The 25,431-nt window shown below is 36.3% G+C and overlaps 1 long non-coding RNA gene across 1 annotated transcript; it reads right to left on the bottom strand.

Annotated features, from left to right (window-relative positions):
• Positions 1-19,067: 19,067 nt before the first annotated feature.
• LOC120861102 lies at positions 19,068-23,494 on the bottom strand. Its single transcript, XR_005720492.1, has 2 exons — positions 23,450-23,494; positions 19,068-19,227 (listed from the first exon to the last, which is right to left on the bottom strand). It is a non-coding gene; the product is annotated as an uncharacterized LOC120861102 (long non-coding RNA).
• Positions 23,495-25,431: the final 1,937 nt, after the last annotated feature.

Genomic DNA, 25,431 nt, shown 5'->3' on the forward strand with positions numbered 1-25,431 from the left:
CTTCCCAATGCAGGGATTGAACCCAGGTCTCTTGCATTGCAAGCAGTCTCTTTACCAACTGAACCACCAGGGATTAAACTAATTCTCCATGAAAAGGAAAAATCACTATAAGTATTTACTAGGAACCAAATAAAAATAACAACATTTCTATCATATTTATATCTATTCAGTTCAGTTCAGTCACTCAGTCATGACCGTCTCTGTGACCGTAAGAACCACAGCATGCCAGGCCTCCCTGTCCATCACCAACTCCTAGAGTCCACCCAAACCCATGTCCATCGAGTTCGTGATGCCATCTGACCATCTCATCCTCTGTCGTCCCCTTCTCCTCCTGCCCCCAATCCCTCCCAGCATCAGGGTCTTTTCCAAGGAGTCAGACCTTCTCATGAGATGGCCAAAGTATTGGAGTTTCAGCTTCAACATCAGTTCTTCCAATGAACACCCAACACTAATCTCCTTTAGGATGGATTGGTTAGATCTCCTTGCAGTTCAAGCGACTCTCAAGAGTCTTCTCCAACACCACAGTTTAAAAGCATCAATTCTTCAGTGCTCAGTTTTCTTTAAAGTCCAACTCTCACATCCATACATGACCACAGGAAAAACCATAGCCTTGACTAGATGAACCTTTGCTGGTAAAGGAATGTCTCTGCTTTTGAATATGTTGTCTAGGTTGGTCATAATTTTCCTTCCAAGGAGGAAGTGTCTTTTAATTTCATGGCTTCAATCACCATCTGCAGTGATTTTGGAGCCCCTCAAAAATGAAGTCAGCCACTGTTTCCACTGTTTCCCCATCTATTTACCATGAAGTGATGGGACCGGATGCCATGATCTTAGTTTTCTGAAGGTTGAGCTTTAATTCAACTTTTCGACTCTCCTCTTTCAATTTCATCAAGAGGCTCTTTAGTTCTTCTTCACTTTCTGCCATAAAGGTGATGTCATCTGCATATCTGAGTTTATTGATATTTCTCCCAGCAGTCTTGAGTCCAGCTTAAGCTTCCTCCAGCCCAGCATTTCTCATGATGTACTCTGAATATAAGTTAAATAAGCAGGGTGACAATATGTATCCTTGACGTACTCCTTTTCCTCTTTGGAACCAGTGTGTTGTTCCATGTCCAGTTCTAACTGTTGCTTCCTGACCTGCATACAGATTTCTCAAGAGGCAGGTCAGGTGGTCTAGTATTCTCATCTCTTGCAGAATTTTCCAGTTTATTGTGATCCACACAGTCAAAGGCTTTGGCATAGTCAATAAAGCAGAAATAGATGTTTTTCTGGAACTCTGTTGCTTTTTCCATGATCCAGTGGATGTTGGCAATTTGATCTCTGGTTCCTCTGCCTTTTCTAAAACCAGTTTGAACATCTGGAAGTTCACTGTTCATGTATTGCTGAGGCCTGGCTTGGAGAATTTTAAGCACTTTACTAGCGTGTGAGATGAGTGCAATTGTGTGGTAGTTTGAGCATTCTTTGGCATTGCCTTTCTTTGGGATTGGAATGAAAACTGACCTTTTCCAATCCTGTGGCCACTGCTGAGTTTTCCAAATTTGTTAGCATATTGAGTGCATCAATTTCACTGCATCATCTTTCAGAATTTGAAATATCTCAACTTGAATTCCATCACCTCCACTAGCTATTTTCATAGTGATGCTTCCTAAGGCCTACTTGACTTCACATTCTAGGATGTCTGGCTGTAGGTGAGTGATCACACCATCGTGACTATCTGAGTCGTGATCTTTTTTGTACAGTTCTGTGTGTTCTTGCCACCTCTTCATAATACCTTCTGGTTCTGTTAGATCCCTACCATTTCTGTCCTTTATTGAGCCCATGTTTGCATGAAATGTTCCCTTGGTGTTTCTAATTTTCTTGAGATCTTTAGTCTTTCCCATTCTATTGTATTCTTCTATCTTTGCATTGATTGAGGAGGAAAGCTTTCTTATCTCTCCTTGCTATTCTTTGGAACTCTGCATTCAAATGGGAATATCTTTCCTTTTCTCTTTTGCTTTTCACTTCTCTTCTTTTCACAGCTATTTGTAAGGCCTCCTCAGACAGCCATTTTGCTTTTTTGCATTTCTTTTTCTTGAGGATGGTCTAGATTCTTGTCTCCTGTACAATGTCATGAACATCCATCCATAGTTCATCAGGCACTCTTTTTATATCTATATCTATCTATAATATGTCTATATGCTTTATTCCATGTACTAATTTGTGAAATAAATCTATTGCCCCATTTTACAGATGAGAAGCTAAAGCTGATAATTCTGCTCAAGTCAGACAATTGATTAGAGATCACAAACCAGGCTAGCCTGGGTGCAAGACCTACAAAGTTTTCATCATACCATTCATTGCATGTTCAAGCTCACCCCAAAAGATTTATCTAAATTTTTGAAACTCTGATTTCATGGATTTATATATCATTTACCTGGTCATCCACTCTGCAATTATACCATGACTACAATAGCACAATATGGTGGAGTCCCTACTTCTTAATCAGTAAAAGATGCATTTATATCACCCTCCCTCTCTGTCTTTCCCAAGACAAGGCTAAGACAAATTTGTTCATCTTGCAAATGATGATACTAACTTGACTTAGGATATCAGAAGAGGCTTATATTACATCATATGTAAGAAAGGTGAGATCTCAAAGACAGAAGTTATCTACTACATATATTTACTTGCAAAATATTTTCAAAGATGTGGTTGATAAAATGCAATAATAAATAGAGCTGCAAACATTTACACACTTTTTTCCCGTCATAAAAAACAATTTTAAGGAGATTAGGCTAGAGCTCTAGCAGTTCAAATGTGTCATCAAAGATCAAGCCTCCTTGGTTCCTCCTTTGTTCCCTTAGGTGTTACCTTTGCCTGATAATCTCAAAATGACATGGAGCTTCCCATAAGGAAGCTGTGAGGCAGAAATAAGGAGTGAAAGACACCAGTTATATTAACAGTAATCATAAGCTGTATGTAGAGAGAGCCTAAGCAGTTTAACAAATACTTTGGGGCAAAAAAATTTCTAAAATCAGAAAGAACAATACTTTCAGTATATGCTTAACCACAGTACACCTATAATTTGGCAATTTTTTTCCTCTAGGTTTTGTTATAAATGATTTTCATTGGCATACAAAAATAAAGTTTTTTTAATTAGATATCTTACTAAATTCTGCCCATTTTCTACATGATGGCCAAAAATTGTAATTTTAAAGGCCTTTGTTAAATAGACAGCTTACTTTAAATTCCCCTAATGTTGGCTTTCACCCTGAAACATGAGTCAATTGTCAATAATACTTTGTTATACTCTCTTCAACCACCAAAATTGAAATTTGATAATTTTTTCTTTTTTCTTTTAAAGTAATATGAAAATATAGAAAAATATATGATCTCTAACTATACATATATACATGTTTTAAATTTTTAACAAGTTTCTATTGTACAGATGTAAAAACCATTGTTTTGATTGTGTTTACCTCTCATATCTTTGTACAAAATGAAACATTATTAGTATATTTAAGATATCATTTAGCAACTCCCAACTCCCTCATTTCCATTTGCCTATAGGTAATCACTTTCCTTATTTTGACATGTATAGAATATTCTTTATTTTACCCATATATATATATTTCCATAAATGATGCTTCTTACTGTGGTGTCTTTTAAATATTTTCATTAATTAATATAATGGAAACTATGTGCATTTATATACTGTTTGTGTAAGTTATTCCACATGACTGGAAAAATTTTTATTTTTAATTTGCAGTATAGAATCCAACTTTGCAAATATATTAATTATCTTGTATATATGATTACCTTCTAAATATTTCCAATTCTTACTTTTACCAAAAATAAAATGACAAAATAAACACACTTGTAAAAGTCACATGTGTGAATGGAAGTTATTTTCCTAGGTTGTATATTCACAAGTGGAATTCCTTACTTGTAATGTACACAAATTTTAACTTAAAGTTTTGGGTTGAATGGCTAGTTTCATACAATATGTCCTGACTATTCCAAATTATACTTCAGGATGACTGTACAAAGTGACTGTCTAGGGACTATTTTTTAACATTCTTGCAGTATTTTATATTATCAAAATCTTAATTTATGTCAAATTAATGAATATTCCTCAGATTTTTATTTATGCATTATTTATGTTATTGTGTATATTATATATATATATTCATTAAATTATATGTATATATTTTATTTTACATTGTTTCTTTAACTCAACATCATCTTTCTGAGTTTTAAATCTCTAAGAATTTTGTTTGTAATGTCCTTTGTCCCACAGAAGTTATTTTGTGGTTAATTTAACCTATATTTTCTTTTCTTTCATAGTATATAAGAATAAAGGCAGGTACTTGTTTTATATTTTCCCACACTTTATCCTCAGTATCTATTTCTGCCTATCCTTTGTATGTGTGAAAGTGTGAGTCCTTCAGTCGCATCTGACTCTTTGTGATCCCATGGACTATAACCCTCCAAGCTCCTCTGCTTGGCGAATTCCATGGAATTCTCGAGACAAGAATACTGGAGTGGGTTGCTATGTCCTCCTTCAGGGGATCTTCCCAACCCAGGGGCTGAATCTTGGTCTCCTGCATTACAGGCAGATTCTTTCTTTACATTCTGAGCCACCAGGAAAGCTCCGCCTATTCCTTAGTAGGAGCCTAATAAATATTAATTGAATGCTGATTAAATTTTCATTTTGATTCTTCTTCATGTATTTTTAAAGGAAGCAAATTGTATCCAGAAACTAAGATGGTTTCTTATGTTATATTTAATTTGCACTTATAAATAAAATATACTATGTTTCATATCAATCTTCATTAATATATTTAAAAACACATTTGGGATTTATTTCTGGAAGGTTTAGAAATGTGTAGTCAAATTCTCCACCTTTTAAAATGAAATGCCAGGTATACCTATGGGTGCTAAGTTGCTTCAGTCGTGTCCAACTCTTTGCAACACTATGGACTGTAGCCTGTGAGGCTCTTCTGTCACAGAAGTTATTTTGTGGTTTAATTTAAGCTAAATTTTGCTTTTCCTTTCATAGTTGATAAGTAAGAGGGTAGGTACTTGTTTTATGTTTTCCCACCCTTTATCCTGTATATCTAATTTTGTGCCTATCCCTTTTATGCATGAAAGTGCTGGTTGCTCATTTGTGTCCAACTCTTCATGGCCCCATGGACTATAGCCCACCAGGCTCCTTGTCTCTGGAATTTTCCAGGCAAGAATACTGGATGGATTTTCATACCCTGCTCCAGATGATTTTCCCTACCCAGGGATTGAACCCTGGTCTCTTCTGACTCCTGAATTGAAGTGGTTCTTTACTGCTGGCACAACTTGGTAAGCTCAGGTGTACCCATATCATATATTTATATTCAAATGTTAATAATATTATAATAACAATAATGTACACTGCTACTTTTGTCCAAAGGTAACATAGAGTGGAACAGTGGTAAAGAATCCACCTGTCAGTGCAGAAGATGTAAGAGATGTAGGTTCTATCCCTAGGTTGGGAAGATCCTCTGGACTAAGAAATGACAACCTTGCTCCAACATTCTTGCCTGAAAAATTCCATGCACAGAGGAGCCTGGTGGGCAACAGCCCATGGGGTCACAGAGTCGGACATAACTGAATGATTGAGCATACAAAAGACATAATTCTATTAATAAGACTGTTTCTCTGGTCTCTTCTGGCTCACTGAGTTGCCACTTGTGCCAAAACCATGTTAAATGGCTTTGCTAGTGATGGTTTGTAAAGTCGATTTTTCTCTTGCCTGTTTCTTTTTCAAAATCTATTTCAAACAAGGGTTTCTAATTTCATCTTGTCCATTGGTGCAGGTGACTCAATTCAAACAATAATTCTGATCATTATTTATTCAGTTCACTATTTAGAGTAAGACTTTGCATATTCTTTGACTCAAATAATTTGAGTTCCCTGATGTGCCAAGGGTCTTTTGCGTTAACTTCTCTCTTACGCACACCAAACCACGTCACCAAAATATGTGTTTGGTCCTAATCCACTGACAGTTGCCAAGTTTTCGCACTTACCCTAGACTTCAACATTCCTGATGCTTTGCATTTTTTTTCCCTTGATTTCAAGCTCATCTTTATATTTTTTAAACATGTTTAAATATTTTATCATTTTTTCTGGTCCTTTTTGATATAAAGGAAGGATTATAAATCTATGAGTTTAGTTTTCATTTTTATTAAGACCCCTTGTTCTAATATGCTCAAGATTCAAGATATCTTTGATAATATGATAAACTAAAATCTGTTAATGTGCGTGTACATATCTAAATTTGGCTTTTCTTTTAAAATCTTTCTCTATCTCCATGCCAAATATGTTAGAAAAAAACTGATGAAATATTCAAATCAGTGAGAAGGGGAGGATATTTTTAAGCATCTTCCCTACCATTGCTTTGATCTCAGTTGTGCTTTAGCCAAAGTGACCAAGCTACACAACTGATTGTTAATGTGCTTTATTGCCTTCAAAAGCCAAGGGCTAAAAATTATCTATTCAAATTTCAGATTTGTGATCATGTTGGGCCTTAAGATTATAAAAAAATATCACCTACTAGAACATAGCATACTTTTTGAAATACATGAAAGCAGAAGAAATAAACATCAATTTTAGAAAATTAACACAAGCACTGAATATGTCATATCTCATATAATAAACAGAATTTAGTATACTTAGTAGAAAAGCATGAGGCTAAGCAGTGAGATGTGAAAAATAGAGAATCTGTGTCTTTTTAATGAAGCAGTCAAAAGAGGGATAGGCAAATTTATCCAGAGCCAAGAATATAAAGCAACTCCCTTTCATGTAAATCTTCCTTGAGCTATTTCCAAACAGCATCAATACAGTTGGCAAAGTTGACATGAAAATGCATTGGTGATAATTTGTGCTTACCAAAAAAAAAAAAAAAATACCCAATGTATTTTAAAACATAAGTGTTAATATCCCATTCCAAAATTTAGTTGTAGTTCTTTTACTTATATACTTTTTTTCTCTTTATTTTTGGGGAAAAAAGAATACCAATTAAGACAGAAATGAGAAAAGATAAAAAAAATATCACAGGATTGAAAAGACTCAGGAAAAGATTAAGAGAAATATACCCATGTTAGGAACCCATCAAGAATTATTGAATATGTATTAAACTTAATTTGAATATAAAAAAGCACCATTTATACAAATGTCTATATTCATTTTGTTTTTGTTTTTTACATAAAGATTGTACTGAAGTGAAACATAATTTTTAGATTGTGTATGTCATAGTGTCTAGCTTGATGGGATTTTGCAATGTCAGTATCCAAATATACTATACCCAGATCATGAAATAGAACATCACCAGCATTCCAGAAATTCTACTAGATTCCCTTCCTAGTCAAAACCTCCCACTAAGGGAGACAATTATCCTGGCTGTTTGTATTAGTGTATTAAAAACAAAAAATTCTGTATAGCTAATTACCATAGAAGTATTGGTGTTAAACAACACAAATTTATTATCTTAGAGTCTCCACGGGCCAGGGTTTTGGGTATAGTTAACTCAGAATCTCACCAGGCTACCTTCAAGGTGTGGACCATAACTGTGATCTCATCTGTGGCTCAGGATGCTCTTTCATTGTAGGATCCATGCCATTATTATCTGGCTGACTTTCAGCTAGGGATTATTCTCATTTCCTAGAGGCTTCTCTTGGATCCTTATATTATGATCCCTTCCATAGGCAGTACACAAAATGGTTGCTTGTTACTTTAAGGTCAGCAGTGAATCTCCCTACATTCAAAGCTATATCAAGAGCTTAGAATCTTTTTTAAAAGGCTCACCTGATTAGGTCAAGTTCTCCCAGTATAATCTTCCAGTTGATTAATTCAAACTCAACTAATGAGCACACATGTATGCATGAATAAAGATGTTAATTAAATCTGAAAAACTGCTTTCCCTGTTACCATATAGTGTAAGCTAATCACAAGAGAGAAATCAAGTCATTTTCACAAATCTCATCCACAATCAAAGGATATATATTCACCAGTGGAAGTGAACCTTACAGGTCATCTAAAAATTCTGTATATCACATTCTATATATTATAGATTAGGTATTCCTATTTTTGAATCTTATATTAATGAATTATATACATTTGTTTGTGCCTGGCTTCTTTTATTCATTAATGTTATAATGAAGTTTTTCCATACAGTTTTGTATAGCAATGGTTTATTCACTTAAATTTTTATATATTCATTCTCATTATCTCCATTTTATGAATATATCAAAATGTATCCATTCTACCACTGTCAAACATCTAGGTGGCTTCTAGTTTTACACCATTATGATAACATTTATTTCTTTCAGTGAACATGTATATGGATTTCTGATAAGCATATACCTAGGAGTTATTATCTTCAGCTTTAGTAAAAACAATGAGATTTCCCAAAGGTTATAAAATAAATTTTTATCTTAACCAACATTTTATGTGAACTCTAGTTACTCAACATTCACATCAAAACTTTATGATAGCCACATTATTTTTCATTTTTGACACTGCCTGAATATATATCTGTATTGATTGTGATTTTCCATAATGGTTAGGGCAGTAATGCATGCATTCATACTTTTTTTTTTTTTTGGTATATTGAAGTATCCTTGTTATAAAATTGAAAACACCTCATTTTTCTATTTGTCTGTCATTTTCTTACCTATTTGTGAGAGAGCTTGTATGTTTTCAAGACAATTCCTTTATCAGATGCATGCCTTGCATATATCTTCTGCTATTTATGTGGCTTTATCTATTTTCTTAGTCATATATATTTAGGTGAAGAAAAATCTTAATCTAAATGTAGTCTAAGTTTTTTCCTTTATTATTATTATTTCTGGTGTCAAAATAAGAAATTGGTTTTCTAAAGTGAATTAACTATTTTATATTCCACATACAGTGTATGAGAATTCCCGTCTATTCATATCCTTGTCAGTACTTGATATCATAGGTCTTTTTAAGTTTTACTTATTCTATAATAGTGTGTACAATAGTATCTCCCTTAGAATTAGTGTATATTTTCATAATGATTAAAAATGTCAAACATCTTTTAATGGCTTATTTGCCATCCACATGTCTATATGGTAAAATGTCATTCAAACATTTTGCTCATTTTAATTAATCTTTTTTAAATCTTTATTTCATATTAATTACATATCTGTTTTAGTGAGTTTTGATAGCTCTTTTTTACTTTGAATATATTTTTATAAGATATATATTTTGAAATATTTTGCTCCCAATGTGTGGCTTTCTTTTACACTTTCTAAAAGTATCTTTCAAGGAACAGAAGTTTTTAACTTTGATAAATGTTTATCAATATGTCAATCATACTTTTAGCACTGTAATTAATATATTTTTGCCTAAACAAAAGTCACTTATATTTTCTCCCATATTTCTTTTAGAACATTTATAGCATGGGGTTTTGCTTTTATATTTAGGGACATTGTACATTAAAGATAGAAAAGTATTCCATCAATTCAGGGTAATTTATTGAAAATCATTTTTTAATCTTTGGAAATTGTCAAAAGTCAGTCTTCTTAGAAGAAATACAATTATATGCCAGATTTGGTTCTCTGTCTTCTTAGTTTGTCTCCTCAAGTGTCCAATTTTTGTCTTTCTAGTCCCACAGAACTCCTGAATAAGTTGATCCCCATCAACAGTTCTCTGCTTGGACAAGATGTGTGTTCTGTCTTTTATGTATATAGAATATGAAAATTATCTAATTAAAAAAAGAAATATCATTTCAACTTATTAATTTACTTTTCATCTGTTAAAACTTAACTATCCTCATTCTTGTTGTTCCAGCAGATAACTGATAACTTCAAAGAGATATGTTTTAGATTTTGTCTAGATTTTCCAGTAGTTCTCAGAAAAATTATTGGCCTGCCTTTAACAACTTCATTCGACTTCAAAGGGTTTACATTGTTTAAAATAATAATCAATATATAAGATTTTTTATTCACAATTCTGCATTTCAATTTCAGTACAATTCAATTTAGGAATATTTATTTGTAAAAAATGTTTAATTTTAAAATATGTTGGATAAAGTTTTATATTTAGTATAGACATTAAAAATGGGTTAAAGACAATTCTACCTCTGGAATGGTTGCCTGAAAAGATTCATGGACCCATTCTCAAGTCAAACAGCCATAGCTGGTAAAAGTTATTTAAAAGATAGCCATTTAAAACCTCTTGAAATTGTTCTAAGGCAAATTAAGAATATTTATTCAATAAAATCTTGTAAGTCTTGGCAAGAACAGATTAAATCTGTGTCACTAGAGCTTCAAAATGTCCCTTCCTCAACCCACCTCAAAGTGGCAGAAGAGACATTCCAGCCAGGTATGTGGTCAAGAAGAGGGGGCTTCTTTCCTCCTCAACTGACAGTAAAGATCTGAGAATCAATCATGGAAGTAAATGACCATTTATTTGTCTTTTCAGCCAGCTAAGTTTCAGAGGAATTAAGTTCCAGGTGAATGCAAGCAAGAAGTTGGAAGCCCCCTTCCTTCCTAGTCCCTTCCTTCAAGGCCCAAACCATATGGCAGAAGCTTTGTTTCAGCTCTGAGAGGTAGAGAAATTTAATACCTTGATTTCTTTTGTGTAAAATCACTCATTGGTTTGGGGATCCACCCTGAAAAATGCAAATCAAGAATATGAGACTATCACCTTCCCTAGCTCCCCTCTTTATAAACCAGATGTTTCACTCCAAGAGATGTGTACTGCTGTCCTTGGCTCCAGCTCTAGATCAGTAGTTCTGAGATTTTCTTCTTTTGTCCATGAAGAGAATCAGATCATTAAAACAGAGAGCAACAAAGCTAAAGGACCTGTGTTTGTTTTGAGCAGAGATGGGGATGATGAAGTCCGAGGGCATTCTTGTAAACAGTGGATATTTTGTTGGTAAGAAATTAAAAGAAGGCTTGAAAGCTCCATGAGAACAACAAAATAAGTAGTAAGCCAACTTACTGGAGAAAATCAGGGAAAGACCCAGCTAAGAAGCCTTCTAGGGTCAAAAGGAGCTTCACAGATAGGCCTTAAAAATCATCTATGCAAAGAATACCACTTTTAATTGTATCTGACTGTGGACAATTGATGCTGCAGGGCACTATCAAAAACAATGGAGCAATAATCTATAAAACAGTGGCACCTGACAGACGGATATGATACCAACAAAGACCTACAGCTAAATGGAAAGATCAGAGGAAGAGTCAGTCAAGAAGACTGCTTAAATCCTTGTCATTTTGAAGTAACTACACAAGCCCAGGACTGTACACTGTGAGGAATGATATTACAGGCTTCACACTGTGGAGGAAATAGACTTTCCCAAACTATTCTAGACAAGTCACTAAACAAACAAACAGGCAGACAACAGTTAGAGTAAGCTCCAGGAAGAGGGCTCATGTGCACCCTCACAGACATTTTCTACTGAATATATATGAGAGCGCCCAGGCATTGGACTTAATAACTACTTGAAAACAAGTTTTACAAATATTTTCAAAGGATTAAAGTAAACTTGCTTATAGAAAAAAAAGAAAGTGTGAAGACAAATAAAACCTGGGTATGATAATCAGAAATAACAAAGAAACAAACAAACAAACAAAAGGTAAAAAAAATATTTCTAGCAGAACTATCTTATAGAAATAATAAAGAATGTTGTTCAGAGTGAAAGCAAGTGACCATAGAGACTAGTTTGAACATATATGAAACATATTGGTAAGTATAATTATGAATGTGTATCTTCTCATTTGTTCTATTAACAGATTTTAAAACAAATGTACAAAACAATATTATACAATTTCATTGTTAGTCATTACATATAAAACTTTAATACATTTGGCAATAATAGTACAAAAGAGGTGAAAAGGAAGCAAAATTTTATTGGAGTAAGGAAATGATAATAGATAGTAACATAATTTAGGTCTTCCCAGTGGCTCAGCAATTAAAGAGTTGGCCTACAGTGCAAATGTGTGTTCAAAATCTACTGGAGGAGAGCATGGCAACCCACTCCAGTATTCTTGCCTGGAGAATCCCATGGACAGTGGAGCCTGGAAGGCTACAATCCACAGGGTCACAAAGAACTGAACACAACTGAAGAAACTGAGCACACACATACACAGTAACATAATTCACAGAAACAAATGAAGAGAATCAGAAATATAAAGGTTAATAAAATAAATTATATATATATTTTATTAATAAATTAACCTTTATGAATATATAAAAATATATATAGAAAATATATATTAATAAAATAAATTTTATTAATATATATTATCAGCCTTTTAAAATGAAAAAAATATATAAATTAATAACTACAAAAAAGTACTTTTGGATTCATTTATGTGTATCAGTTCAGTTCAGTTCAGTCGCTCCGTAGTGTCCGACTCTTTGTGACCCCATGAATCGCAGCAAGCCAGGCTTCCCTGTTCATCACCAACTCCCGGAGTTCACTCAGACTCACGTTCATCGAGTCCGTGATGCCATCGAGCCATCTCATCCTCAGCGGTCCCCTTCTCCTCCTGCCCCGAATCCCTCCCAGCATCAGAGTCTTTTCCAATGAGTCAACTCTTTGCATGAGGTGGCCAAAGTACTGGAGTTTCCAGTTTAGCATCATTCCTTCCAAAGAAATCCCAGGGCTGATCTCCTTCAGAATGGACTGGTTGGATCTCCTTGCAGTCCAAGGGACTCTCAAGAGTCTTCTCCAACACCACAGTTCAAAAGCATCACTTCTTCGGTGCTCAGCTTTCTTCACAGTCCAACTCTCACATCCATATATGACCACAGGAAAAACCATAGCCTTGACTAGACGGATCTTAGTCGGCAAAGTAATGTCTCTGCTTTGGAATATACTATCTAGGTTGGTCATAACTTTTCTTCCAAGGAGTGTCTTTTAAATTCATGGCTGAAGTCACCATCAGGAGTGATTTTGAAGCCCCCCAAAATAAAGTCTGATACTGTTTCCACTGTTTCCCCATCTATTTCCCATGAAGTGATGGGACCAGATGCCATGATCTTTGTTTTCTGAATGTTGAGCTTTAAGCCAACTTTTTCATTCTCCACTTTCACTTTCATCAAGAGGCTTTTTAGTTCCTCTTCACTTTCTGCCATAAGGGTGGTGTCATCTGCATATCTCAGGTTATTGATATTTCTCCTGGAAATCTTGATTCCAGCTTGCGTTTCTTCCAGTCCAGCATTTCTCATGATGCACTCTGCATATAAGTTAAATAAGCAGGGTGACAATATACAGCCTTGATGCATTCCTTTTCATATTTGGAACCAGTCTGTTGTTCCACGTCCAGTTCTAACTGTTGCTTCCTGACCTGCATACAGATTTCTCAAGAGGCAGGTCAGGTGGTCTTATATTCCCATCTCTTTCAGAATTTTCCACAGTTTATTGTGATCCACACAGTCAAAGGCTTTGGCATAGCCAATAAAGCAGAAATAGGTGTTTTTCTGGAACTCTCTTGCTTTTTCCATGATCCAGAGGATGTTGGCAATTTGATCTCTGGTTCCTCTGCCTTTTCCAAAACCAGTTTGAACATCAGGAAGTTCACGGTTCACATATTGTTGAAGCCTGGCTTGGAGAAACTTGAGCATTACTTTACTAGCATGTGAGATGAGTGCAATTAATTGTTCGGTAGTTCGAACATTCTTTGGCATTGCCTTTCTTTGGGATTGGAATGAAAACTGACCTTTTCCAGTCCTGTGGCCACTGCTGAGTTTTCCAAATCTGCTGGCATATTGAGTGCAGCACTTTCACAGCATGATCTTCCAGGATTTGAAACAGCTCCACTGGAATTCCATCACCTCCACTAGCTTTGTTCATAGTGATGCTTTCTAAGGCCCACTTGACTTCACATTCCAGGATGTCTGGCTCTAGATGAGTGATCACACCATCATGATTATCCAGGTCACGAAGATCTTTTTTGTACAGTTCTTCCGTGTATTCTTGCCACCTCTTCTTAATATCTTCTGCTTCTGTTAGGTCCATACCATTTCTGTCCTTTATCGAGCCCATCTTTTCATGAAATGTTCCCTTGGTATCTCTAATTATCTTGAAGAGATCTCTATTCTTTCCCATTCTGTTGTTTTCCTCTATTTCTTCACATTGATCTCTGAAGAAGGCTGTCTTATCTCTTATTGCTATTCTTTGGAACTCTGCATTCAGATGCTTATATCTTTCCTTTTCTCTTTTGCTTTTCACCTCTCTTCTTTTCACAGCTATTTGTAAGGCCTTCCCAGACAGCCATTTTCCTTTTTTCATTTCTTTTCCATGGGGATGGCCTTGATCCCTATCTCCTGTACACTGTCACAAACCTCATTCCATAGTTCATCAGGCACTCTATCTATCAGATCTGGGCCCTTAAATCTATTTCTCACTTCCATTTTATAATCATAAGGAATTTGATTTAGGTCATACCTAAATGGTCTAGCGGTTTTCCCTACTTTGTTCAATTTAAGTCTGAATTTGGCAATAAAGAGTTCGTGATCTGAGCCACAGTCTGCTCCCAGTCTTGTTTTTGCTGACTGTATAGAGCTTCTCTATCTTTGGCTACAGAGAATATAATCAATCTGATTTTGGTGTTGACCATCTGGTGATGTCCATGTGTACAGTCTTCTCTTTTGTGTTGGAAGAGGGTGTTTGCTATGACCAGTGCATTTTCTTGGCAAAACTCTATTAGTCTTTGTTGTGCCTCATTCCGCATTCTAAGGCCAAATTTGCCTGTTACTCCAGGTGTTTCTTGACTTCCTACTTTTGCATTCCAGTCCCATATAATGAAAAGGGCATCTTTTTTGGTGTTAGTTCTAAAAGGTCTTATAGGTCTTCATAGAGCCGTTCAACTTCAGCTTCTTCAGCATAACTGGTTGGGGCATAGACTTGACTATGGTGACATTGAATGGTTTGCCTTGGAAATGAACAGAGATCATTCTGTCATTTTTGAGACTGCATCCATGTAGTGCATTTCAGACTCTTGCTAACCATGATGGCTATTCCATTTCTTCTGGGGGTTTCCTGCCCGCAGTAGTAGACATAATGGTCATCTGAGTTAAATTCACCCATTCCAGTCCATTTTAGTTCACTGATTCCTAGAATGTCAATGTTCACTCTTGCCATGTCTTGTTTGACCACTTCCAATTTGCCTGGGTATTTTTTTTTTGCTTTGGCTTCATCCCTTCTTTCTTTCTGGAGTTATTTCTCCACTGATCTCCAGTAGCATATTGGACACCTACTGACCTGGGGAGTACCTCATTCAGTATCCTATGATTTTTCCTTTTCATACTGTTCATGGGATTCTCCAGGCAAGAATACTGAAGTGGTTTGCCATTCCCTTCTCCAGTGGACCACATTCTGTCAGACCTCTCCACCATGACCCGCCTGTCTTGGGTTGCCCCACGGGCATGGCTTGGTTTCATTGCATTAGACAAGGCTGTGGTCCTAGTGTGATTAGATTGACTAGTTTTCTGTGAGTATGGTTTTAGTGTGTCCACCCTCTGATGCCCTCTTACTTGGGTTCTCTTACCTTGGGCGTGGGGTATCTCTTCATGGCTGCTCCAGCAAAGCGCAGCTGCTGCTCCTTACCTTGGACGAAGGGTATCTCTATATACAGACACATATATGACATGAGTTTGGGTGAACTCCAGGAGTTGGTGATGGACAGGGAGGCCTGGCATGCTGCAATTCATGGGGTCGCAAGGAGTTGGACACAACTGAGCGACTGAACTGAACTGAACTGAAGAAGGAAGAATAGGGAATATACAGAAAAATATTTTTATCTCATTGAAATTAACGGTATAAATATGAAGTATGTTCTGATCAGTTGTAGAGTAAAAGACCACTTGGAAAATATAAAAGTAATATTGAAAAACATTTAGTGAAATTAAAATGCTACACTAGAAGAGATTCACTTCACTTAAAAGAAATCAGGAAAGAAGTAATAGAGGCGGGGAAATACATTAAAAAAAAAAAAAAACACACACAAAAAGTAGGATGGTAAATGTAAACCTAACTATGTCAATAATAATGTTAAATGCAACTGGGCTAGCAATTAAATTTCAAGGCAGAAATTGTCAGACTAGAATTAAAAGATATCTGATGTATGCTGTCTCTAGTAATATTTTCTAATTACAGTATACAATAAGTTGAATACAAAAGTTGGGAAAATGACATATGGAACCAGAAAGAAAATTAGAAAGATATATGATATCAGACAAGACAGAAATTAAAACCAACAATTCTTACTAGAAATAAAGAAGGACATTGTATAGTAATAAAAAAAGATCTATCTATAGCATTATGATAATTATAAGCATTTATTCAGTAACAGAGCTGCATGAAACATGAAACAAAAACTGACAAGAGAAAGGAGAAATTTGGCAACCCCAAAATAATAGTTGGAGACTTGAGTACTGCTTATTTATTTTATTTTTTTTTACTACTTTCTCCATTTAATTTTATTTTTATTTACTTTTTAACTTTACAATATTGTATTGGTTTTGCCATATATCACCATGAATCCACCATGGATGTACACGTGTTCCCTATCCTGAACCCCCTCTTCCCATCTCCATTCCCATACCATCCCTCTGGGTCATCCCAGTATACCAGCCCCAAGTATCCTGTATCATGCATCGAACCAGGACTGGCGATTCATTTCACATATGATATTATACATGTTTCAATGCCATTCTTGAATACTACTTTTAATAACAAATAGACCATTTATGCAGAAGATCAGCAAGGAAAAGGAAAATTTGGACAGCTCTGTAAACAAATTGAACCTAACGTACAGCTATAGACGATCCACTCAGTGACAGTGTAATATAATTTTTTTCTCAAGTGTACATGAGATATTCTCCAACATATAATGTAAAACAAATTATGTGATTGTTGGAGATTGCAAGTGAAATGACACAAAGACAAGACACACAAGGACACACAAGAGACAGACACAACTCTGGCCAGAGGAAAAAGAACTGCGCAAATTCCAGACTGTATGACTAAGCCTTCTCAGTATAGCACATGTGCATAAATGTTATTGTACAGCAAAAGGGAGTGAAATTTTTGCTTACTGCAGAGTCTGTCCAGAGCCCTTTCTTTCCTCTTGTCACAGAAGGGAATGTTCCCTCGTTTGCAAGGGACCATTAAACTCAAGGCTGTGTCCAGACTCCTTGGCAGAACGCCTCGTTTGCAAGCACGTTCAGCCCGAGCAGAGAGTACCGTTACAGGCACATCTCCTGTTTCCCTATTGTGGCTGCATTAACCCTTCACCTCCCCTTTTTTATTTGCTTTAATAAATTGTAGCATGGTCTGGATCTTTTCCGCTTCACGCTTTAGTTGTTTCCCTTTCTGCCATCGCTGGAAGACTAGAAAAGCAACACAACATAAAAGTAATATAAACATAGTGTTTCCAAAGGTAGTCCCAATTAGTCTGGATACATGCCCTAATGGATTTAAGTTATTCAATCCTTTTTTAAGACTTTTCAATAAATTAGACCCCATAATGTCAGGTAAAGTCCTGCTAAAAGTAGACATAATTTGTCGTTCCAGGTCCATAATCTCCGTAGTGAGATTTTGATGTCCAGTCAAAGATCGTTTTACTCTTTTCCATCCCTCACTCATGTTAAATGGTACAGGTGTTATACAAAACTGAGAAAAATTCCAATCACATTTCAACACGCTCGTGTAGATAAAACAGCTAATTGATCTCCAAGCCAGAGCACGTCAGTAGCAAGTTGTGCATCCAAATCTCTCTGTTGTTGCCATAACAAATGAGAGTCTTTATGCCAGTCCCGAACAAAATCAGCTGTTTGAATTCCTTGGTGTAACGCGAGGCCTGCCATCGCCGCTGTTGCAGTTACTGATGCAACTGCTAGAATTGAAGCAATGACCACACCAAGCATACGTCAAGACCGATGCAGCAAAGTCTGTACAGCGGTTATTAGGTGAGAAACAGCAAAAGAATCTGACAATGGCCTAGTCAGATTTATAGGCAACCATACTTCTGTCTGAGCTTTAACAATTACTAACGAAAAATTGGAGTTACAGGCTCGTCTTTTAAGTTCTTTCCACCAAGACTGATTTACACATTGAGTTAGATTACAATAATCACATGACACAGACCCCACAGTATCATTCCGGGTCCAATTCCCATATAACAATGCATAAGGATATTTTACACATGCCATTGTGGAACAAGATTCATTAACATGTAAATTAACATGAAATGGACCCGAACAGTCACCACTATGCAAAGTATAGTTTTTTGACCAGATAGTGAGATTACCAGAAACTGCCCATAGTTTCCAAATATCCCCTTGAATGTGCAGATATCCCTGCAATTGTAATTGAGGAGGGACAAGTGCAAATTGCTGCCATTTAATTGTTTCATTACCATTGCCCATCAAAGTACTATTTGCATGATGCCACCTAAGAGATTTATTTGACCATTTTTCTAAGAATTGCCCATGATCTGAACTCCAATCTACAATGATAGACCCAGAATAATTCATGGCTTTAAAGGGTCGATGACCTTGGCAACATTGATTCTAGAGAAGGAGCAAAAAAGTTAACAGGACATAGTGACATATGTATTCCATTATGAATGTCTATTGGTTTTGTTGAGGTGTTAAAGCCCCTGGTGGAAACAAGCACAGTAAAAGTAGCAAAATGATAATTATTGTATTTTACCCCCCATGTATTATAAGAATGATGAGAATGCTCCTTGGTGGACAGACAAAAGGGGTGTCCTCCTATGCACAAAGGAATACCTTCCACTGCAATGGTCAAATTACTAATATATTGTTGTTTATGATGAGATAGTTGTTCTATTCCCCTGCAAGCTGGTGGGGGAAAAAAGGCAGTCTCATTAGTGCATACCTGCACTTTTGGCTCCCCCCAGGAACCTACTCTTACTAATGGGGGATTAGGTATATATGCCCAATATGTATGATTACTTGCCGATACACCAGTTACCTGACATGTCACCACCGCCATCATGGCAAGCAAAAGATTGGTAGGATTCAGAGGTTGTCCCGCTTTCATTAACGTCTTTTCTGCTTTCTGGGTCAACTTCTTCATTTGACCCCACGTAGGAGGTGTTGCTTCCCTTGTACGAAAAGTAAAGCTTCTCTGCATAGTAAGCTCTTCGAATTTTTGAACAAAGGGATCAGCCATTGTTGATTTTGATCAATCTCGCTGGGGTCCAAAACCTGTAATTATTAACAGAAATGAAAGCATACCCTCGTCCCAGATATATTAATGATGCTGGGATCCAACGTTTCTCTTTATCTTTATACCAAATAGGCGTTTGCAAGATCTTCTTGTCTTCTTCTTTCCCTTGAAAATGCAACTCTGCTGCTGATAGATTTCCCTTGCTCCAAATATTCAAAAAATTTAGGGTAAGTAAGGTTTTATTCAAAATATCTTTAGGTTTCATAAATCTCTCCTGTTCCCCCTTTTTTATTTTTTTAAGATATTCATGCAAGGTATGATTAGCTCTTTTAATGATAGCTTGCCCTTGATTATTATAAGGAATACTAAAAGTATGAGTTATATGATATTGGGATAAAAAGTGAGTTAATTTCGCAGACTGGTAGGCAGGTGCATTATCAGTTTTTAATTTAATTGGTAATTCCATAACTGCAAAACAAGATAACAAGTGAGTAATAACAGCGTCAGCCTTTTTAGAATGTAATGCAGTGGCCCATTGAAAATGTGTGCACGTATCTATAGTATGATGCACACATTTTTGTTGTCTGAAAGAAGAAATATAAATTGCATCCGTTTGCCATATCTGATTTGCTTGTTGTCCTCTTACGTTAACACCTGGTGAGGTAAACAGTAAAGCAAAGGATGCATATATGGAACAAAAACGAACAATATTTTGAGCTTGTTTTTGAGTAATAGCATGAGATTTTTGTAACCCTTTGTAGTTGGTATGCTATAAGAGATGTTTTTGTTTTGTTGCTTTTATAGGATAAAGTAAGGCATAAATTGTAGCATTTTTGAATGATAAGGGTCCAGGAAGGGCAGAATGTGCACGGATGTGAGTAAAGAAAATTAATTTTGAATGCTGTAAGAGTAATTGTTGCACTTGGTAAAACAATTTATCAATAGCAGTTTTAAGGGTCAGTGGAAGGGAGACATGGGGAAGCTGTAGGCAAGAGAGAACAGCATATCGAGAATCTGAAACAATGTTAATAGGAATTTGGGGAAAATCTTATAAAACTAAATAGATAGCCCACAACTCAGTGGGCTGTACAGAAGAAAATGAGTGGGGGAGAACCTTAGAACTTTCCAGGGTCCAATATCCAGCAGTATTTTTATTCGCATCTGTAAAAATAGTGGGTCTCTTAACTGGAACATCTGAAACTGGGGATTGAGATATCATAGAGTTAGTCTGGAGAAAATCAGTCAATTTAAATGACAGATAGTGATTAGAAAATGAACCAAGAAATGAGGCAAGAGAAATTTGCCAGTTTTCATTAAATTGTAAACATCAAGATATTTGAGCAGTTGTTAATTGAGTAACAGTCTGGTGTGGTTTATATCCTGACAATTGTAAAATACGATGGTGACCTTTTTGTATAAGGAAGGCTAATTTATCTATATATGTAGTCAATTTTTTTGGAAAAACTGTTAGGTAAAAAAACCCATTTTATTAATTTTTTTTTGAGCAATTACACCAGATGGAGAATAAGGGGTATGAAATATTATAAACAAAATAGGTTGAGACACATGTAAGTAAGTAAAAAAACCATCATTTAGTCGTTGCTCAACAAATTGAATTTTCTGTAAAGCTAATGGGGTTAAAGTTCGGGGGCTATCCAGAGCTATATCTCCCTCTAAAGTAGAAAACAAATGTCATAATTGATAAGTAGGAATCCCAAGTACTGGGCATAGCCAATTGATATCTCCCAATAACTTTTGAAAATCATTTAAGGTTTTGAGATGGTCTCTTTTGATTTGCAACTTTTGGGGCCATTGTTGAGAAGAAATGATTGAAACATCTGCCCCTGTGTCTATTAGTCTCTCAAAGTTTTTTTTTTTTTAATAATCAAGGAGAGAACAGGGCAAGAATCTTTAATAAGCATTTTTCAAAATATATGTTGCCCAGTATTTTTAAATCTTTTTGTTTGTTCATTAGGAAGAGCCAAAAAGGGATGATAAAGTAGAAGAAGTATGTGAGCAATATGTTTTCCAGCTAACCATGAAAGCGTGGCAGAAGTAGAAACCATAATCAAAAATTTTCCAACATAGTCGGAATCTATTACGTCAGGAATTATGGTTAGACCTCTCAAAGCCACACTGCTATGGCCTAATATTAAGGCAAAAGTGGCTTTAGGTAGTGGTCTGAATATATTTGTTTTTAATTTGTAAATGCTTTTTCCTGGTGACAAAAGAACATTTTTAGCTAGTGGAAAATCAGCAGTAGTACTCCCTGAAGTAGCAGACCGTAAGTCTGAAATCATCATTTGAGGTTTTTTAATGAGGCATTGACTCGTAACTGTTGTTGGGAGGGAACAGGGTTGGGGTAGGCGGGATGGCAGGAGGACAGGGAGGAAAAGTTTTTGGTATTGTTCCTGGGCCCCAAGGACTTAGGCCCACAAGATAGTTTTTCGGTATCGGGTTGCCCATTTTGTCTGTTTTAGATTTGCACTCATTAGTCCAATGAAGCCCCTTTTCGCGTCGATGGCAAGGTCCAGGAGGAGTCTTATTCTTCCCAGCAAGAGATCTGTCTTTAGGAATTGCACCTTGATTAGCTTTTAATTTTTGACATTCTCTTTTTATATAATTAGGTTTTTTACAATGGAAGCAATTACCTCCCTTTTGTGGTCTCATAGCTTTGGCCAAGGCTGTAGCAAAGACATTAGCCTGATGCTCTGTTTTTTTTTTTTTTTTGTATTCCTGAGCAGGCTCTGATATATTTAGCTGTAGATGTACCCTGTCTTTTTAATGGTCCCAGAATACGTTTGCATTTAGTATTTGCATTTTCAAATGCTAAAGTTTGTAATAATATCTCTGAAATTTTATCCCTCCCTATAGCTTGTTTTATAGTTACCCTCAATCTTGTTAGAAAATCAGTGTATGGCTCATTGGGGCCTTGCATTGTTTTAACAAAGGAGGGCTGGGCGTGGCCAGTAGGCACTACACGGCCCCATACTCGTAAAAAGACCTGGCGGACTTGTTGTAAGTCCTGATCAGAGTATTGAGCCTGTTCTCTTAAAGCCTGATAATGGCCCTCTCCCATTAACTTGTCCTCGAGAGGACCAGGGGGATTCTGTCCCTCATTAATCCGAACTTGCTTTCTAGCTTCTTCTTCCCACCAGCTACGAAGTTACAACCATTGAGAACCCTCCAAGACAGCTTGGGCAATAGATTCCCAGTCTAAAGGAATGATTAATTTGCCTTTTCCCAATGATTCCATCATAGCCAAAACAAAGGGAGATTGAGGACTGTATTGCGCTACTGCAGCTTTAAGATCTTTAAAAAATTTATATTCCAAAGGAGTGTATTGAATATTTATCACGTTGTTATCTTGCTGTCTCTGGATGGGAAATAATTGTGGACGATAGATAAAACCACCAGGGGGAGCAGGTAAGTCATCATCATAAAGCATAGACAAAGGAAAGGAGAACTGACAATGTTTCTTGCCCACATCGGGCGATTAACCGCAGTGGGGAAAAGGGAAGCAGAAGGGGCAGATTTTCTGCCCCCCCACTACAGGATTTTTACCATTCCTGGAATAGATGGGTCATTTTTAAAATCTCTTTGCCCTCCTCTGACAAAACCAAAGAAGCCTCCAAATTTGATTCCGAACTAACAGATGTTTCACCATTTCCAGGAGGAGGCTCATCTGTATCCTTACCTTTAGGCAATGCAGAAACCCCACCAACGTTTGGCACATCCTCATAAACTGCCTCTTTCTTTATTGAAGCATTAGATTTAGTTTCATTATCAGTAGATAGTAAAGTCAAAGCCTGTGTTATAGCATTACATAAAGTCCATAACTTTAAAGGGATCACATTACCCTTCTGATGTTGCTTTTTCAATTTCTTTTGAATTATTACTAAACGTGATGAATTTTTTCTAAAAGTACAGGAGGCTTTAAGACTATACAATCTGCAAATAGCACCAGAAAAAATTCAAAAGTACTTTCCTATTTTGTATTTAGGGACGGTATTGGAACAACACAGAATAAGCCTCCTTCACATTTAACTGTAACTTTGTTTGATATTGAAACCAATGACAATGTTGCTCTACCAAGCAAAAGAGCTCACTCAATTGACGAGTCAAGACCTTAATGCCTATGGAATGGAGAAGTCCTTTGACCAACTCCATGTATTGTGTCCGTAATGATGATGAGGAATTCCCCATGATTTTCTGAAAGTTCCCCTGCTATGGATTTAAAATCCCCCCAGGGTTACTCACCATTTCGGTTTCACTCGAGCCCCACGTTGGGTGCCAGATGTTGGAGATTGCAAGTGAAATGACAAAAAGACAAGACACACAAGGACACACAAGAGACAGACACAACTCTGGCCAGAGGAAAAAGAATTGCGCAAGCAAGCGAGCTTGCAGTTTATTTATATATAGTCCCCCTGGGCAGAATTCCAGACTGTATGACTAAGCCTTCTCAGTATAGCGCATGTGCATAAATGTTATCGTACAGCAAAAGGGAGTGAAAATTTTGCTTACTGCAGAGTCTGTCCAGAGCCCTTTCTTTCCTCTTATCACAAGAAGGGAATGTTCCCTCGTTTGCAAGGGACCATTAAACTCAAGGCTGTGTCCAGACTCCTTGGCAGAACGCCTTGTTTGCAAGCATGTTCAGCCCAAGCAGAGAGTCCCGTTTGCAGGCACATCTCCTGCTTCCCTATTGTGGCTGCATTAACTCTTCATGTCATAAAACTTTTCTCAATAAATATCAAAGAATTGAAATAATAGATTTATATTTTCCTATAAAATAAGACATCAAAAGGAAAAATTTGGGACCATCATAATTATGTAGAAATTTAAAACAACATCCTTAAAATATTCAACTAGTCAAAAGAAAATCACAAAGGGAATTAAAAAATACTTTCAAAAAAGTTTAAAACACAACCCCCCAAAGTTAGGGGATGCAGCAAAGTGTTGCTTACAACAGAATTTAAAACTATAAACCTTGAATGTAAAAAAGGTAAAGATCTCAAATGAATAATCAAGTTTTCTATCTTAAAATATGAGAAAAAGTAAAGCATGCTAAACCTAAAGTAAATAGAAAGAAGAAAATGGTAAAAATTTTAGTAGAAATTGATGGAATTAATAATACAAAAAGAAAAGGAAAAAAAAAACAAGGAAAGCAAAAGTTATTTGAAAGGTCAACAAAATTGACAGCCCTTCTGCTGGAATGACAACTAAAAAAGAGGAGCCTAAAAAGGACTAAAATCAGGAAAAAAAAAAAAAAAGGTGGGTGGAGGACATACCACTAATTTTCCACAATTGAAAGGAATAATCAAGTAATATTATGAACAAATACATCCCATCAAATTGCATAAAATAGGCAAATTTCTAACAGCAAGTCTCAAGCCATGGAAACTGATATAAGAGGCAATAGAAAATTGGCATATCTCTTTTTTTTTTCCTTTTTTAAAAGATTAATTTATTTATTTTAATTAGAGGCTAATCACTTAACAATATTGTAGTAATTTTTGCCATACATTGATGTGAATCAGCCATGGGTGTACATGCATCCCCCATCCTGAAATCCTTCCCACCTCTCTCTCCATCCCATCCCTCAGGGTTGTCCCAGTGCACTAGCTTTGAGTGCCCTACTTCATGCAATGAATTTAGACTGGTGATCTATTTCACATATGGTAATAAATATGTTTCAATGCTATTCTCTCAAATCATGCCATCTTTGCCTTCTCCCACAGAATCTGAAAGTCTTTTCTTTACATCTGTGTCTCTTTTGCTGTCTCACATACAGGGTCATCGTTGCTAAGCTGCTAAGTCACTTCAGTCGTGTCTGACTCTGTGCGACCTCATAGACAGCAGCCCATCAGGCTCCTCTGTCTCTGGGATTCTCTAGGCAAGAACACTGGAGTGGGTTGCCATTTCCTTCTCCAATGCATGAAAGTGAAAAGTGAAAGTGAAGTCACTCAGTCGTGTCCAACTCTTAGCGACCTCATGGACTGCAGCCTACCAGGCTCCTCTGTCCATGGGATTTTCCAGGCAAGAGTACTGGAGTGGGGTGCCATTTCCATCTTTATAAATTACATATATATGTGTTAATATACGGTATTGGTGTTTTCCTTTCTGACTTACTTCACTCTGTATAATAAGCTCCAGTTTCATCCACCTCATTAGAACTGATTAAAATGTGTTCTTTTTAATAGCTGACTAACATTCCATTGTGTATATGTACCACAGCTTTC

The sequence above is a fragment of the Oryx dammah genome, unplaced genomic scaffold (assembly GCF_014754425.2).
Source record: "Oryx dammah isolate SB20612 unplaced genomic scaffold, SCBI_Odam_1.1 HiC_scaffold_11227, whole genome shotgun sequence".
Taxonomy (NCBI): domain Eukaryota; kingdom Metazoa; phylum Chordata; class Mammalia; order Artiodactyla; family Bovidae; genus Oryx; species Oryx dammah.